Source organism: Spermophilus citellus, assembly GCF_964194105.1.
Source record: "Spermophilus citellus genome assembly, chromosome: 11".
NCBI lineage: Eukaryota > Metazoa > Chordata > Mammalia > Rodentia > Sciuridae > Spermophilus > Spermophilus citellus.
In genome coordinates this window covers 95,730,258-95,748,764 of record NC_138192.1, presented here as the reverse complement: position 1 = coordinate 95,748,764, position 18,507 = coordinate 95,730,258, and positions in this window count along the sequence as shown.

The window sequence follows — 18,507 nt, the reverse complement described above, 5'->3', positions numbered from 1 at the left end:
TTGCATTATGTTGGCCATACCATAAGAAATCCTCATTGTTCATCACATATACATAATTGATTTGTTTATTAAGTCTCCTCCTCTTTCTACCATTATGAATAATAATTCATATTTCATCAGAAGCCCTGTAATTTCCAAATAGATATCTTCATCTACTCAACTTATTCTTAAATTTTTTTCTTCTGTTAAAATTCTTTTATATTTTAACCATTGGGCAGTTAAATTATGTTTTCTTCACTAAACTGTGATGCCCTCAAGATAGTCGTCATACAATATGGCACACAAAACATATTTGATATACACAGTAAGTTGGGAAATTATAATGTAATTCTAATTATATTATTATATTAAACATATTTCACACACTCAGAGTTGAACATTTTGGTAATTTTCTTGCTGTGCTTTTATGAAAATTTAAGACATAATTATTTGAGATTGAGAAATACAATCATTTATATACACTGCACTCAGTCCTACATTTCCATGATATTCCCATCATCAGATCAAATATAACTTACTGTAATGCAGAAATTGGAAATAGAATATCCTTTTTCAGTCACAAGATTGTACTATTAAGGGGAAAAATCACCACATTCTAAATGAGCAAGTCAAAAAAGATTTGGTAAATTCAGAACTGGTGCTGTGGCTTTTGCCTAGAAAGTTTCAAGAAGAGAACAGTTCAGTGTGAAAAGAGTTGAAGTTTGTCTTTCCTCCCATAAATGATTTTTCAGTTAAAAGACCGGGAATATCTATGTTAGAGGACATTTCAGGGAGATGTGCTCATGAATCAAAAGAACTTGTATCTACTTAGCACTGTCAGTTTTCTGAGTCACAGAATCTTCAAACGTGCTGCTTGTTCTTGGGTCCTGAAGGAAGAAGAATGGAGTAATGGCTCTGTAGAAGAGTTTCATGAGACTGGTAAATGTTTAATAACTAATTCTAGGGATGGAGGGGAGTAGACTCTTGCATGAAGCATTTGCTGAAATATTCTCAGTGTGAATAATCTCTCCATGGTTGATTTCATGCTACCAATATAAAGTCACTGAAAAGGAAATGGGCTGAGTTGCGAGTTTCCACTGAGAATGGCTTTGAGCTTCTCATTGCGCTAATAAATATACTGTGTGCTTAACCCTGTCTAAAAACTACATGTCAATATATTCCTACACTTCCCAAAGTCATGGGAATACCAACCCATGTGAACCTTATGAAAATAGAAATGGAACAAATATACAAGAGATACAAAGTATTTGAACAACACAAAAATAATCGGAGAGGGTGTTCTGAGACTGTCTGAATTAGTTATATCTGCATTTAATTGGATTTAACCTAAACGATGTATTATTTTATTCAGAATGAACTAGGATTTCAGGCCGCTGTTTTCTGTTATAGAATGAAATATGCCACATGAAATAAATAAAGATTTAATAGCAAAATAGTATTATTGTACATTATCTGATCTGTGACTCTGTAGGTTTTGCATACCTTATAAATGTGTGTAACTAAACTTTTTACCCAAATCTTTTCAATCTTCCACAATTCTCATTTTCCTCATGCTCAGCTCTTTCCCTTTTTTTCTTACAAACCCCATTCTTTAAAGCTAGTAAAATCTTTCCTATTGCTGTTAATCTATTTACTTTCCCTGTCAAATCATATTATTGGTATTTATATCTAATTTTTACAACTATTTCCTATATGATTTCCATATTTCCATTCCCATCTTATGCATTCTTATGATATATGATGTGTTCGTTCTTATAATTTTTTACATGTTACTTTTTCTTTATTGGATTCACAATTATAACTCTGACTGCAATCTCTTCCCTGTCGCCTCTGTCAGGTGCTCTACCCTGAGGCAAGCTGAGTTGAAGGGCTCACTATTTCCCCAATTACAGTGCATACTTTTACATCTTATAAGATAGGGATGTTCCTTCTTCTGGAAATACCTTCTTGTACCCTTTGTAGCACATCTTCAGTGTTATTGCATTATAAAGGGACTTGACTCAGTCAATCATACTCAATTATGTTCTATTCTATGCACCTTTTTGATGCTAATGACAAGAAGTCATTTTTACTGTAGAAGGTCTTTAAAAGATATATCCCTGATGGACAGTGCGTCCTTATAACGGGAGTGAAGGAGGGTGTATTCATCTTTTTATACTGACACTTATTTATCTACTGAAAAAATGACTCTGAAGGAGGTCAATGTCAAGAGGCTTGTGTGAAAGGATATTATAATGCTAAAACCAACTAATTGTTGTTCCTGATATTTCCCATAGTAACTCTAAGACAAGGTAGGATGGGACTGACTGCTCAAGGTGTTAAAGTAATTCACCTTGTTGAGGGAATATGACAAAATGCCAAATTTTTAATATCTTTTCTTTTAAGAATATTATTCTGGGAAATGTGTTATCAATTTAAATTGTGGAACAATTTCATATTCAAAGTTTTATATTTATTAGCATTTCTTTCAGAAGAAACTTAGAAAGAAACATTTAAAAATGCCCTAAGAAATTCTCAGGAAGGAAAATTAAAAGTAAAATGAGGTAGAGTTCAAAATTTAGGATGGTCATTTTCCATGAACTGTTGCTATGAGAATATAAAAGATAATGATTTATATGTTTTCTTCCAAATGCATATTGTAATAATGCATCCTCCTCCTCCTCCTCCTCCTCCTCCTCCTCCTTCTTCTTCTTTCTCTCTCTCTCACTCAAACACTGAGCACCCCCAGTCCCCCCCCCTTTCTTTTTTTGAGACAGTGTTTCTCTATGTTGCTTAGGGCCTTCTGGTCTGGAACTTGAAATCCTCTTGATTTGCTCTCCTGAACCTCTGGATTACAGGTGTACCTTACCATGCCCAGTGCAAGTCAATATTTTAAATAATGTATTATCTGGTAATTTCTAGAAATTGGCTGTATTTAAGACTTTCTAGACTTTAATAAGGTGTTTTTTTTCTAAAAATATATTTTGATTTATTTAATGTATATGAAAACTATATTGATAGTAAAATTCTAGAATTAGTGTTTATTGTATTTAGTTTTATAGCAATTAATATGTAACTAATATCCAGAAAACAAATAATTCTATTCCTTCAAGGATATCCCATAGATTGCTGTTTTTAAAAATGTCATTACTATGATTTAAATGAGAAAATGGAGGCACAGAGTGTTGAGCTGACCTATTATGGTATTTAGTGGCTATGAAAATTGTATTCAAATGTATGCACTTTTTACTTCAAAGAATATACAATCTGTTGGACAGTGTATAGTGATTAAAATTTTTGCCTTTGAATTTTGAAAGTAGAAATCATAGTATCATACATTAAAATATTATCTTTGATTTTACTAACAATTTCTAAAAAGATTCTAAGAGTTCCTTGTGTGCTCCGAGAGAAATATATTTTGCATAAGGGCTATGTACGCAGAGAGCGTCATTTATGGATTTCCAGGAATTCACTAAATCAAGACAGGAATTGAGGGAATTGATCACCATGTGAACTGTTCTAGTTGGCTGCCACAATAAAATCTATACTTCATCCATATTCTCCATATCGTTTCACCAGATATTTAATTAGATTTTTCAAATATGTTGATGACATAGTAGTTTGAACAATAAGAAGGGGTAAGCATGGTAATTTTTAAATTAATGTCAGCAATGTCACCAGGAATTTCTTGTTCTCTGCCTCCTATCCAATGTCAGGAATATTGACCAGAGTTTTGTGAGCACTACAAAGTTTTCCTAAATGAGAAATATATTCAGAGCATCTAAATAAAGAAATGCTCTGTCAGGTTTTTTTTTTTCTGTAATTTGTTTCATCATTAACCTACTACTCAAAGTCCAGTGTCAGAAGAATAGGCATGTGGTGAATCTTGACTGAAACAACTAATCAATTACTCGTGTTGGTTGGGAAGATATTACCTATCTGGGACCTATGTTTGTTCGTTTCAGGTTCATACTATATCCCTCTAAAGAAATAAGGAATGGTATCTCAAACTCAGAAGCTGCAGCTCTACAGTGAAGATTAGGAAAAACAAGGCCCATAAAGGGGACTATTTGCTGGGTATAAATTGTTCTAGGGTTTTTTAAGAAAACACACTGAAAGGGATTGCTGAAGGATGAATGAAGGAACTGCTTGACTTGGAAATATGCATCCTGTCTCCTCAGTCACAGGAATTATATCAGTGAGCAGAAGCTACAATGCACCTTGCAATGTATTTTGAACTGTATTCAACAATGTTTTCAAGACCTTATTTTTAGCACTTCTGGGAGAAGAAGAATGACCTAGGAAGGAGAGAAGGATGAACTGGTCTTGAAGTAATGCACCTTTGCAGGGGCACATAACAAAAATTCCCATTCTTATAGTGTCCTGGGAAATATGCTATCTTGTTTAAACTGTAGGACCCTTTCAATATGAAAGCATTCTATTAGGGCTTCTTTCATCTGTTCAGAAGATAAAACCCTTACAAAAGGGTTTTATTCATCTAAGGACTATGATAAAAATTCATTTTTATTATGTTTTCATTAATTTGAAAACATCTTTTGTTCACTTTTCACTGTTCAGTGATACTTATGGAAATGGAGAAATGTATTATGAAGTGAACTACACATCATATTGGAGTTTTTATGTTCAACTTTTATTCAGTATTTAAGTCTGAGCACTAAACAAGAATTATGCATAACATTAGCTCTAAGTTTTAAATTTCAGGGAGTTGATCATGTTTTTGCTAATCAGTACACATTGAAAAACACATTGCCTTTAAGTGTCCTGATTAAATGCATTATTCAGGTAGTTAAGTCTTCACAAAATTGTCATATGCATACTAAGTATTAAATACATGGCTTTCGAGTGAAATCAAGAATTCTCTTTCAAGTGATAGAATTTTAGAAAAAAAAATCAGCATGTTGGGAAATTACATCTTTATAATTAATTGCCTCTGAAAATAATTTTGTTCAATGTTACATTTATAATTATTTTTTATTAAAAGATAAACCATGACATTAGTTTTTGATCTGTTACTTTCTTTATTACTTGACTAAATTTTTACTTTTAAAACAAAGCTACAAGTAAAAAGGTATTTCTTTTCAATTGATTTATTTCATTCATGGAACTCAAATATTAAAATAGTCTCTGTGATATTTTAGAAAAATCTTAAGTTTCAGAATTCACGTCTACATCATTCATAAAAATTAAAATACATAAAGTTTTAATTTAGTCTTAAACTGTGTGTACTTCTCTCTCTGTGTGTGTATGTGTGTGTGTGTGTGTGTGTGTGTGTGTGTATGTGTATATATATATATTTGGTCATATCCCCAGAGAAGGAAGAAAGAAACAGTGGTTGGTATATGAATACAAACACACACATTACACATACACACAAACACACATTGAGGTACTAAAATATCTTTCATGAATTAATCAAGAAAACATTACTGTTGTCACAGAAATTAGAGATGTAGAAAACAAGCTACTGGATTTCGAAATCTAGTTGAGCTACTTTTCTAGGAATATGATTTGGAGCAAGTTTACCAAACACCCTGGATCTTGATTTCTCCATCACAAAATAGAGGTAATAAACAGGTTTTTATGAGATCTAAACGAGATAATCTGAGTAGCACATGTACAATAAATATAAACCATATTTTTTAAAAAATATAGTTACTAGAACTAATGAGATGTGAAAGTAATTTGTGATGTTAATACAGGTTTTGATCATAATAACTTATTTATATAATCACTTTAAGGGTCCTAGTCCATTGTCATTTGAAAGATAAAAAGGACACCGTTTTTTTAATTTTCAAATTTACTTTAATTTGTTATATATGACAGAAAATTGCATTACAATTCATATTACAAATATAGAGTGCAATTTTTCATATCTCTGGTTCTATACAAAGCATATTTACACCATTTGTGTATTCATATATGGACTTAGTGTAATGATGTCCATCTCATTCCACTGTCTTTTTGACCCCCATACCCCCTCCATTCCCTTTGCACCCCTTTGACCTATCTACAGTTCATCTAATCCTCCCATGTTCCCCTCTCAATTATGAATCAGCATCCTTATATCAGAGAGAGCATCCGGCATTTCATTTTTTGAGATTGGTTAACTTCACTTAGCATGATGTTTTCCAACTCCATCCATTTACATTCAAATGTCATGGTTTTATTTCTTTTAATGCTAAATAATATACCACTGTGTACATATACCACATTTTTTTTTATTCATTCATCTACCGCAGGGAATCTAGGTTGGTTCCACAGTTTAGCTATTGTGAATTGTGATGTTATAAACATTGATGTGGCTGTATCCCTTTAGTATGCTGTTTAAATCCTTTGGGTATAGACCAAGGGGTGGCAGAACTGGGTCAAATGGTGGTTCCATTCCCTGTTCTCCAAGAAATCTACATACTGCTTTCCATATTTGCTGCATTAATTTGCAGTTCCACCAGCAATGAATGGGTGAGCATTTTCCCACACATCCTAGCCACTTGTTGTTTGTATTCTTAATAGCTTCCATTCTGACTGGTGTGAGATGAAATCATAGTTTTCATTTGAATTTCTATAATTTCTACAGATGTGGAACTTTTTAAAAATATATTTGTTGATTGCTTGTATATTATCTTCTGAGAAGTGTCTGTTCAATTCCTTAACCCATTTATTTATTGTGTTATTTGTTTTTTTTTGTGTGTGTGTGTTTAGTTTTTTGAATTCTTTATATATCCTAGAGATTAGTGCTCTATTTGATGAGTGTGTAGTAAAAATTTGCTACCATTCTGTAGGCTCTCTTTACACCTCACTGATTGTTTCCTTTGCTGAGAAGAAGCTTTTCAGTTTGAATCCAACCCATTTATTGATTCTTGGTTTTAATTCTTGTGTTGTAGGAGTCTTATTATGGAAGTAGGGACCTAATCCGACATGAGGGAAATTTGAGCTTACTTTTTCTTCTATTAGATACAAGGTCTCTGGTTTAATTCCTAGGTCCTTGATCCACTTTGATTTGAGATTTGTGCATGGTGAGAGATAGGGTTTTAATTTAATTTTGTTCCATATGGATTTCTGGTTTTCCCAGCACCATTTGTTGAACAGGCTAACTTTTCTACAATATATGTTTTCGGTGTCTTTCTCTAATGTAAGATAACTGTAATTATGTGGGTTAGTCTCTGAATCCTCTATTCTGTACCATTGGTCTACAAGCCTACTTTGGTGCCAATACCAAGCTGTTTTTGATACTATTGCCCTGTAGCATAGTTTATGTTCTGGTATAGTGATTAACCTGCTTCACTCTTCTTGCTAAGGATTCTGGGTCTCTTATTTCTGGCTATTCTGGGTCTCTTATTTTTCCAGATGAATCCCATGATTGCTCTTTCTATTGCTATGAGGAATGTCATTGGGATTTTGATTGGTATTGTATTAAATCTGCATCATGCCTTTGGTAGTATGGTTATTTTTACAATATTAATTCTGACTATCCAAAACTAAGGGAGATCTTTCCGTCTTCTTGGGTCTTTTTTAATTTCTATCTTTAGTGTTCTATAAGTTTTCATTGTAGAGGTCTTTCATGTCTTTCATTAAGTTGATCCCCAAGTATTTTATTTTAATTTATTTTATTTTTTGAGGCTATTGTAAACAGGGTGTTTTTCCTAGTTTCTCTTTCAAAGGATTTGTCACTGATGTACAGTAATGCCTTTGATTTATGGTTGTTGATTTTATATCCTGGTACTTTGCTGAATTCATTTAGTTATAGAAGTTTTCCAGGGGAATTTTTTGGGTCCAATCATGTTGTTGGCAAATAGTGATAGTTTGAGTTCTTCTTTTCCTATCCATATCCCTTTAATTTATTTTATCTGTCTAATTACTCTGGCTAGAGTTTGAAGAACTATGTTAAATAGAAGTGATGAAAGAGTGCACCTTGGGCTGGGGCTGTAGGTCAGTGGCAGAGTTCTTGCCTGGTATATGTGAGGCAATAAGGTTTGATCCTCAGCAATACATACATAAATAAAGAAATAAAGAAATGAAATAAAAGAACGTTGCCCATCTATTAAAATGAATGAATGAATGAACAAATGAATAAAATAAAGGAACACTGCCCATCTATATAAATAAATAAATAAATAAATAAATAAATAGGCCATCCCTGTCTTTTTCCAGTTTTTAGAGGTAATGCTTTCAACTTTTCTCCATTTAGAATGATGTTGGCCTGGGGCTTAGCATACATAGTTAATACAATGTTGAGATATGTTCCTATTATCCCTGTGTTTCTGGTGTTTTGAACATGAAGTTGTGCTCTATTTTGCCAAAAGCTTTTTCTGCATCTGTTGAGATGATTATATGATTCTTATCTTTAAGTCAATTGATGCGATAAATCACATTTATTGATTTCCATATATTGAACAAAACTTGTATCCCTGGGATGATCCCCACTTGATCATAATACACTATTTTTTTGATGTTTTTGTATTTGATTTTGCCAGTATTTTATTGAGAATTTTTGCATCTATCTTCATTAGAGATATTGGTCTGAAGTTTTCTTTCTTTGATGTGTCTTTGCCTGGTATTGGAATCAGGGTGGTATTGGCCTCATAGAATTAATTTGGAAATGTTCCCTCTTTTTCCATCTCATGAAATATTTTGAAGAGTATAGGTGTTAGTTCTTGTTATAGGTCTTGTAGAACTCAGCTGTGTACCCATATATCCTGGACTTTTCTTGTTTGGTAGGCTTCTGATATCATCTTGTATTTCATTGCTTGAAATTGGTCTGTTTAAATTGTGTATGTATATCAACCTGATTCAATTTGGGCAAATCATATGACTCTAGAAATTTGTCCATGCCTTTGATATTATCTATTTTATTGGAGAATAAGTTAACAAAAACGTCTAATTATAGTATGTATTTCTTTAGTGATACTTCCTTTTCCATCATGAATATTAGTATTTTGAGTTTCCTCTCTCCTTCTCATTAGCATGGCTAAGAGGTTGTCAATTTTATTTATTTTTGAAGAACCAGCTTGTTTGGTCAAATTTTTCAATTGTTTCTTTTGTTTCAATTTCATTGAATTCAACTCTGATTTTAATTTCAACTACTGCTTTTGTTGTTGGTTTGCTCTTCTTTTTTCTAGGGCAGTGTTAAGTCATTTGTTAGTTGACTTTTTCTTCTTTTAAAGAGTGAACTCCATGCAATGAACTTTCCTCTTAGTACTTAGTACTTAGTGTCCCAGAGATTTTGATATGTTGTATCAGTTTTCTCATCTACCTCTAAGAATATTTTAATATCCTCCTTGATATCTTTTGCAACCCATTGTTCATTCAATAACATATTATTTAGTCTCCAAGTGTTAAAGTATCTTTTATTTTTTATTTTATGTTTGACTTCTAATTTCATTCCATTGTGGTCTGATAGAATGCAGGGTATCATCTCTACTTTTTTATGTTTACTAAGATTTTCTTTGTGGCATAATAGGTGGTCTATTTTAGAGAAGGATCCATGTGCTGCTGAGAAGAAAGTGTATTCGCTTGTTGATGGATAATACACTCTATATATGTCAGTTAAGTGTATGTTATTGATTGTATTATTGAGTTCTATAGTTTACTATTTTAGCTTTTGTTTGGAAGGTTTATCCAGTGGTGACAAAAGCGTGTTAAAGTCACCTAGAATTATTGTGTTATGGTCTTTTTGAATCTTGAACTTGAGAAGAGTTTGTTTGATGAATGTAGATGCTCCATTGTTTGGGGCACATTTATTTATAACTGTTATGTCGTGTTAATGTATGGTTCCCTTAAGCAGTTTGAAATATTGATCCTTATCTCTTTTCATTAGCTTTAGCTTAAAGTCTACTTTATTTGATAAAAGGATGGAAATCCCTGTTTGCTTCAGCAGTTCACGTGAATGGTATGATTTTTCCCAACCCCTTCACCTTCAGTCTGTGGATGTCTATCCCAATGAAATGAGTCTCTTGGAGGCAGCATATTGTTGGGCTTTGGTGTTTTTTTTTTTTTTTTTTTTTTTTTTACAGTCAGCTAGCTTATGTCTTTTGATTGGTGAGTTTAGGCCATTAACATTTAGATTTATTATTGAGCCATGATCTGTATACATAGCTATTTTTGCTTATTTTTGTTATTTAACTTGACTTGGTTTCTCCTTTTATTAGTTTTTCCTTTAGTGTAATACCTCCCTCTGTTGATTTTCATTATTGTTTTCATTTCTTCTTCATGGAATATTTTGCCAAGCATGTTTTGTAGTGTAGGTTTTGTAGCTATAAATTCTTTTAGCTTTTTTTTTCATGGGAGGTTTTTATTTAATCATCAAGTCTAAAGCTTAATGTTGCTGGATACAAGATTCTTGGTTGGCATCCATTTTATTTTAGAGCTTGATATATGTTGTTCCAGGATGTTATAGCTTTCAGTGTGTGCGTTTAAAAATCTGCACATAACCTAATTGGTCTCCCCCTAAATGTAATCTGATTCCTTTCTCCTGTGGTATTTAATATTCTCTCCTTATTCTGTATGTTAGGCATTTGCATTAAAATATGCCTTGGTGTGGATCTGTTGTGATTTTGTACATTTGGCATCCTGTAAGCCTCTTGAATTTGGTTTTCCAATTTGTTCTTCATTTTTGAAAAAATGTCTGAAATTATTTCATAGAAAACATTGTTTGTACCTTTGTTTTGGAACACTATGTTTTCATCTATCTCTAACTCTTAAATTTGGCCCTTTTATGCTGTCCCATAATTTTTGAATGTTCTACTGATTTATTCTTACTGTGTTCACTGTGTGGCCTACATTACTTTCAAGATTATATATTTTGTCTTCATTGTCTGAGGTCCTGTCTTCTAAGTGGTCTAATCTATTGATGATCTTTCAATTAAACTTTTCATTTGGTTTATTATTTCTTTCATTTCAATGATTTCTGTTTGATATTTCTTTACAACCTCTATCTCCTTATTGAAATAATCTTTTGCTTCCTGTATTTGTTTATGTAATTCCTTGTCAAAATGATCTTTTGCTGTCTGCATTTGTTCTCTTATGTCATCCTTTAATTCACAGAACATTTTAATTATGTACATCCCAAACTTCTTCTCTGTAATTTCATCTGCTATGCTGTCCATGGATTCTAATAAACTTGGAGTTGCCCCCAAAAAAGATAGTGACAAAGGTAACCAAAGATGGAGGTGGCTGCTTTTAGCAATGGGGTGTCGTGTAGGGTGAATGAGCCAGGCAATGGCTTTGGATGATATACTCAAAGATGAGCTCTGTGGTGTGCAGTGTCATGGTTGTTCTGTGCTTATGTGTGGCCAGGGACCGAGCACAGGTGCTGGCACCCTCTCTGGCACAGCCTCTGGCACCTGGGAGTTCTTTGTAGGCAAGTAGTTGAGGTCCTGCTCTGATGCTGAGACATGGAGCCCTGTGAAAGTACACCTGCTATGATTTCTGCATGGGAACAGCTGTGCCCTACTACTTGTAAAAGGAAAGCCAGGAATCAGGAGACTGGCGACCAAGACATGAAAGACGGAGACCAGTTAGAGATACACATGAGAGTTTATTTGTCAGAGTTGACAAATAAAGGCCATCTCTTCATAGAGAGAGGCAAAATAGGCTTGGGGTTCGGAACTTTTATGGGGCAGGCTCAGGGATTAGACCCGGGCAGGTCCTATTGCAAGAAGTGAAAGGTGTGGTTGGTATGAGGGAGTGGTGAGCCTTTCTCAGAAATGCCTTTGTATGGGAAAGCAAAATATTTCTTAAAATGGCAGCCGTCACTTAAGTTGGCCATCCAGATGCTAAGCAGGGACCTTACTACTTGAATCCCAGGTCACAGAGCAGCACAGAATGGTGCCTCCCTTTGGCCCACCATCTTCAAAAGTCCCAAGAGACAGTTTTAATAAATGTCTTATAGAATGCAAATAATTACATTTTAATTATAGATTTTCATAAGAATTTCTAAATCATAAACGTTTTTAACAATTTTAATTAAGTCAGCATATTTGTGCTAATCAAAATCTTCTTATTCTTTATTATTTTTGAGCTTTTTCACAACTTGTTCAATTTTGAACAATGGATTAATTCTCCTTTGAACTTATACTCTTCTGAGAGCTACGGTCAGCAAATATATGAGAACTGGTTAGAGTGAGCAATCTTTTTTAAATTGAATAAGTTTATTCTCTTCTTTCTAGAATTAAATTGGGAAATTTTCTCAAAACAATTATTGTCAAGACAAATTAAGCATTTAGTTCAACTATAAATTCACTGTGTTTTAGGGATGCTGTGGTCTTAACAGAATCTTTACAATGCAGCCCTCTGGTACTCAGTGTTGTAGTCACTGGTAGAACTTATAATTTTGTTATCATATTGAAGGAAGGGAATTTCTTATTTTATTAATATTAATTTAATCAAAATAGAAAGAATTACATATGGTTAGTTATATTGAACAATGTACATGAAGTGAAAAGTTACAAATGCCAAGTTCCACATAAGGCATTACAAATGCAACTTTAAACAATATACTACTATACCTAAAGATACAACAAAAATTTTGTTTCATTTTTGTAAAATCTTATACTTTGTATTTTTTTTTGATAACAGAAAATGTATCTTTCTCAGGGGCTTGTTCTCTCTCCCTCTCCCTCCCTCTCTCTCTCTCTCTCTCTCTCTCTCTCTCTCTCTCTCTCTCACCCTCTCTCTTTCCCTGTCTCTGTTTTTATGTGTATCTATCTTTCTGTTTATATGCCTACATACTGTATAACATCTTTTCCCTAGTGGCACTTATATAGTCCTACTTCAATAAGAGATTTTTGGAAAATAAACTAAACATATATTTTAGAGAATCACAAAAAAATTACCAACAAATTTTGTATCTTTTTCAATCACTCTGGAAAGCAATATGGAGATTCCTCAGAAAAGTTAGCATGGAACCATCAGTTGAACCAGTAATAAAATGCCTTGGTGTATATCCAAAGGCCTTAAAATCAGTATATTTTAGTGATACAGACTCATCAGTGCTTATAGCAGCTCAATTCACAATAGCTACACTATGGAACCAACCTAGATGCCCTTCAACCAATGAATGTATAACGAAAATATGGTATGTACACACAATGGAATGTTACTCAACCATAAAGAAGAACAAAATCATGGCATTTGCCAGTAAATGGATGGAACTGGACTGTCATGCTAAGTGAAGTAAGCCAATACCAAAAAACCAAAGGCCAAATGTTCTCTCTGATGTGAAGATGATGGGAGTAGGGAAGAATAGAAGTACTTTGGATTAGACAAAGGAAAATGAAGAAAGGTAGGGAGAATGGGAATAAAAAAGACAGTAGGATGAATCAGATATTACTTTCCTATATTTATATATGAACTCATGACCAGTGTAACTCCACATTATGTACAATCACAAGAATGGAAAGTTATACTCCATGTATGAATAATATGTCAAAATACATTCTATTGTCATGTATAACTAAAAATAACAAATAAAAACTCAAAAAAGAGCCTGTGATAAAAGATAGCATTTGTGTATTAAATTTCTAAACTATATTTATAACAGAGAATTGAATATGAAATTACTTATCAACCTTAGTATTTTTAATTTACTAATTTTGACTTGACACTTCTTATTCTAATGAAAATGATCAATTGAAATCCTTTCCATATATTCTTGAAGTTTAGTGTGTAAACATTTTCCAACATATATAATTTGTATAGATAAAATTAAACGATAGATGTATTAAATAACAAAGGTACATAACTTATATGATAATTTATGTTTTTACTTATTAAAACTACATGCCAGTGACACAGCCACATCAGTGTTTATATGAGCACAATTCACAATAGCCAAGCTATGTAGCCAATATACATGCCCTTCAACAGATGAATGGAGAAAGAAATGTTGTATATATATATATACACAATGGAGTATTACTCAGCTATAAAGAGGAATGTCTCCGTGGAACTGGAGACTATCATGCTAAGTAAAATAAGAGAGTCCCCCCAAAATCAAAGGTCTAACGTTTTCTCCGATACATAGAAGCTAATCCAAAATAAGAGAGCAAAGATAACAAAAAAGGAATAGAAGTAAGATCAGATGAGTATACAAAGAAGAATGAAGAGAAGGGAGAAGAGAGAGGAGAGATGGGATAAGGAAAGTCAGTGCCATGAATCTGACCCAACTTTCCTATGTACATTTATGAATATACCACAGTGAATCCCACCATCATATACTTACTTTTACAAGATACTAATTAAAACAAACAAAAAAACTCAAATATAAATAAATAGCAGAAAGACCAATAGAGTAGAGGGAAGGGAACAGGGGAGGGCAGATGCGAGAGTAAGGGGAAGTACTAGGAACAATTTATATTCTATACTTTTATAATTATGTAATTTCATATCTTATTGCCATATATAACTAAAAGAAACAATAAAAGGGTTTTATTTTTTAGGTATGGATTTATGAAAAATCGCCAATTTTCTTTTCCTTCATAGTGAAAAATCAAATCAGCAAGCTTTTCAAAATATCTTATTCCTGATTATTTCTCAACAATCCCCATTTAGCCTGTTGGCCTACTCTAAAACACTATCACCTTTTAAAAAGCAAGCCTTTCTCTTGCATTATTCATCTAATCTTTATGCTTAGTTTTTTAACTTGCTTCCTCAATACCATGTTTTTCCTCTTCATTTTGTTCCACACAAAAAGGCAAGTGGTCCTTTAAAACAGTTCAATATTCTTAGAGTAAAGGCAAAATATTGATTATAGCCTGAAGACATCATAGAACTCCTCTGGAGTCCTTCTTCCCCATTCACACTGGCTTTTCTTTCTTTTTTGTTCTGAACCCTCCACTTCTACTCAGTCTCCCTTGGATAACTTTACTTTGGATCCTTACATATCCCTCTCCCCCATGCCATTCTCTTATTTATACAGTTTTCACGATCTCAAAACAATAATGACTCCTGCATTTTTCTATTTGCTTTTGCTAATTGTATTTTTATAACAATTTTCAAAATACAAAATGTAATATAACCTATTTTTTTTGCTTATTTTTTGCCTCTCACACTAGAGTATAGATCTACAATAGCAGAAACTTGTTTATATACTTTTGAATTACCAGTACCTAAAATAGTGCTAGACACAAAATAAAGTACTAGATACTCCAATCAATCATTGTTTCTCATGGTATGAATAACTGTGCCAGAGATATACAATGGATAGTTTTGTTAATCACAATTTAGTTGCATTCAATTGTTCTAATTCCTTTAGGAAAACACTAGCTTTTTTTGTGATCACCCCCCACCACACCATGGATGTGTATTTTTATGCATCATTAAAACAAAAGACATGATAGTAATAATTAGATAGGAAATATTATCAATTAATAGATATGCTAGTTTCCAATATGTGTATTATTTTTTCATCAGTAATTGAGGAACCAATATTTATATGTTAAGAAAAATAAAAATAGTTTTTTTTATAGCTGTGAAAAACTAGTCTGTATTTATTTTGTTTATATATTCCTTAAGGTATTCTTGATGTTTAGCTATATCTAAATATATGAGTGTTAAAATTGTACAGGACTCTCTGAGATTTCCAGAATTATAATTTATGTAGTGTGACTCCTGAAAACTAATGCCTAATTTTTTTTTTTTGCAAAAGAGTATGTAAATTCTGCTTTCTGGGATATGCAAATTTTCTGGTCTGTTTGAGCTATTGGTATGAGTATATCTTTGAGTGTATGAGTAAAAATTCAGATAGGAGCTGGGGTTGTGGCTCAGAGGTAGAACACTTGCCTAGCATGTGGGAGGTGCTGGGATCGATCCTCAGCACCACATAAAAATAAATAAAGAAAATAAAGGTATTGTGTTCAACTACAACTAAAAAACAAAAAATCAGATAATACCAAAAAAATAATTAACCTTTAAATTTTAGTCACATAATCTGAGGCCTAACCATCCACATTGAGGGAAAATAGGTAGAAATAGAAAGATCTGTGTACTTATTTTTAAAACTAAATCTTTCCTACCACTTGTCTATAATCCCAACAACTTTGGAGGCTAAGGCAGGAGGATAACAAGTTAGAGGCCAGGATCAGCAAGTTAGGCCCTAAGCTACTTAGTGAGATCCTGATTCAAAATAAAAAATAAAAATTTCTGGAGCCGTAACTCAGTGGTAGAGTTTTCCTGGATTTAATCCAGTAGGGATTACAAGTCTACCAACAAATGTTGTGTTAACTTTTCATCACTCATACAAATACTAAAACTAACAAAGGGGAGGGAAAAAATTGGGAGGGGGGTGTAGGGGAGCTCATGGTTTCAGATATTTCATGTTCCATTGTTATGGGCCTGAGGTGAGGCACAACATCATGGTGGAAGTATGTGGTGGAGGACAGCGTATCAGCTCATGGCAGCCTGGAAGCAGACAGAGAAGGGAAAGGAAGGGGCCAGGGACAAAATATAGTTCCTAAGGACTCACACTCTGTGACCTGCTTCCTCCATCAATCCTCCGTCGGCCTATAGTTTCAACCATGTCCAGGAGTTCATTCAGCTATCAGTGGTTTAATCCACTGACAAGATCATAGCTCTCATGATTCAATTATTCCCCCAAAGTCCCACGTCAAGACACTGCTGCACTGGGGACCAAGGCTTCAAGACACGAGTTTTAGGGGACATTCCAGTTCCAAACCCTAACCAATGCTCTAAAGTCAACATTCTAATGAGTTGCTCTAGATTTTTTTTTTTTTTTTAACAGATGCTCCATGTCTTTACTACTCAAAGAATGATCCACAGGCCAACAGCATTGCAAGTTTTGATTTTTCAGAAATTCAAAATCCGAATTCACGTTCTAGACCCATTGAGTCAGTATTGACGTCTAAGATCCACAAGGATTACTGTGCAAAGTGCATTTAGTACTTGGGTTGATTTCTATGCCAGCTGTATATTGAGAGCACTGGGTTCTAGAAGCTCTCCAGTGCAGCATTTAGGGACTATGATTGAAATGGCTGGAAGACAATCTTTCACAGGAATGATTCTACAATCCAACCATCAGTTTCCGTGTCTCTTAAGCCAGAAGAGCTCTTTGCTCTGTTCCATTCCAAAGGATTTTTATCAAAGAAAAGCACATGAATCTGCTTTGTCTGACATCAACATTTCTGAAGAGCAATCTCTTAACAGATATGATCCATTCATTTCAGCTTTTTAAAAACTCCTATTAGTTCACTTCATGAGTATTTACTTTACTTAGTCCAATGTGATATATTCCTATTCATTGTTGAGTTTTGAATATTTCTTAGTATATATTATATAAGGTAGAATTGTTAAAATTCAATGTAGTAGCAATTATTTAATAACCTTATTTAATGGTCTACATGTAAATAATTGATCCACTGAAATTCCTACTTTAAACTTCTAATACTCTTAAAAATACATTTTTTTAATTAACGCAAAACCAATTTATCATGAATATCCATGTGGAAAAAATTTGGAACTCAAAGACAAAATGAACCCCAAATATATTTCCATATCTATTGATGTGAAATAGTGTTAAAGAAAAAAATTATTTTTGTAGCAGTGCATGATTTTCTCCCTATCACTCCCAAGAGATATTGATAAATTTTTGTATATTTTTAGATTTCTATTAAAAATTACATAACCAATTACTTTACTGCACAAAGGAAAAGAGGCATTATTTGAATAGTTATTAGAAAGAGAAGTGAAACATATAAGAAATCATGGCATCAGTAAGTACTTAAGAAAATACATATGTGAATAAATTTTCAGACTACTCTTAGGAAGATGTAGAGATCATCATCCTTCCGGGGCTTGAGAAGCATTCAATGAAGTGTCTATTTGCAGAGGTGTAGACAGAGTTAAAGAGAACAGAGGAGTGACAAACTCTCCTGGGGAATAAGTAGCAGAGGGATACTAATATCATGCCTGACCTGAAGGGAAAAATGAAAAGTACTGTATTCAAGAAAGGTAAAATACCCTTGGATCCTGGAAGAGAGGCAACTGTGGCCATAAAATACAGTCAATGCCATATCTGTGGCAAGATAGAGGGAATGGAGGGAATCAAACCCTGAGCTTTTCCCCCAATCAGTATTTTCCTGGATGTGCAAGTATATCTGTGCTGAACAAACCTGTATAAGAATTCAATTAATCACAAGGTCTTCTTATCCTACTCCTTTTGAATAGGTCTATTGTTTTGACATGTGTATACATTGTAGGGATGACTAAATCAAGTATATTAACATATCCATTACTTGCATACTTATGTTTCGTGGTGAGGACATTTAAAATCACCTCCTTTAGCATTATTGAAATATACACTGCAGTGATACAATATTTTATGTACATTAGTGATAATAACTATTCTTTTATTTGGCTGCTAGTACTTTCTTTCTCATCAATTTTTTGTAGTCATGGGTTGGCTGTGCATGCATATTGGTGTATGCATTAAGATAAAAAATTATTCATTTATTTAACAATAATTTAAGGAGTCCCTTTTGTACATAACCAAAGATC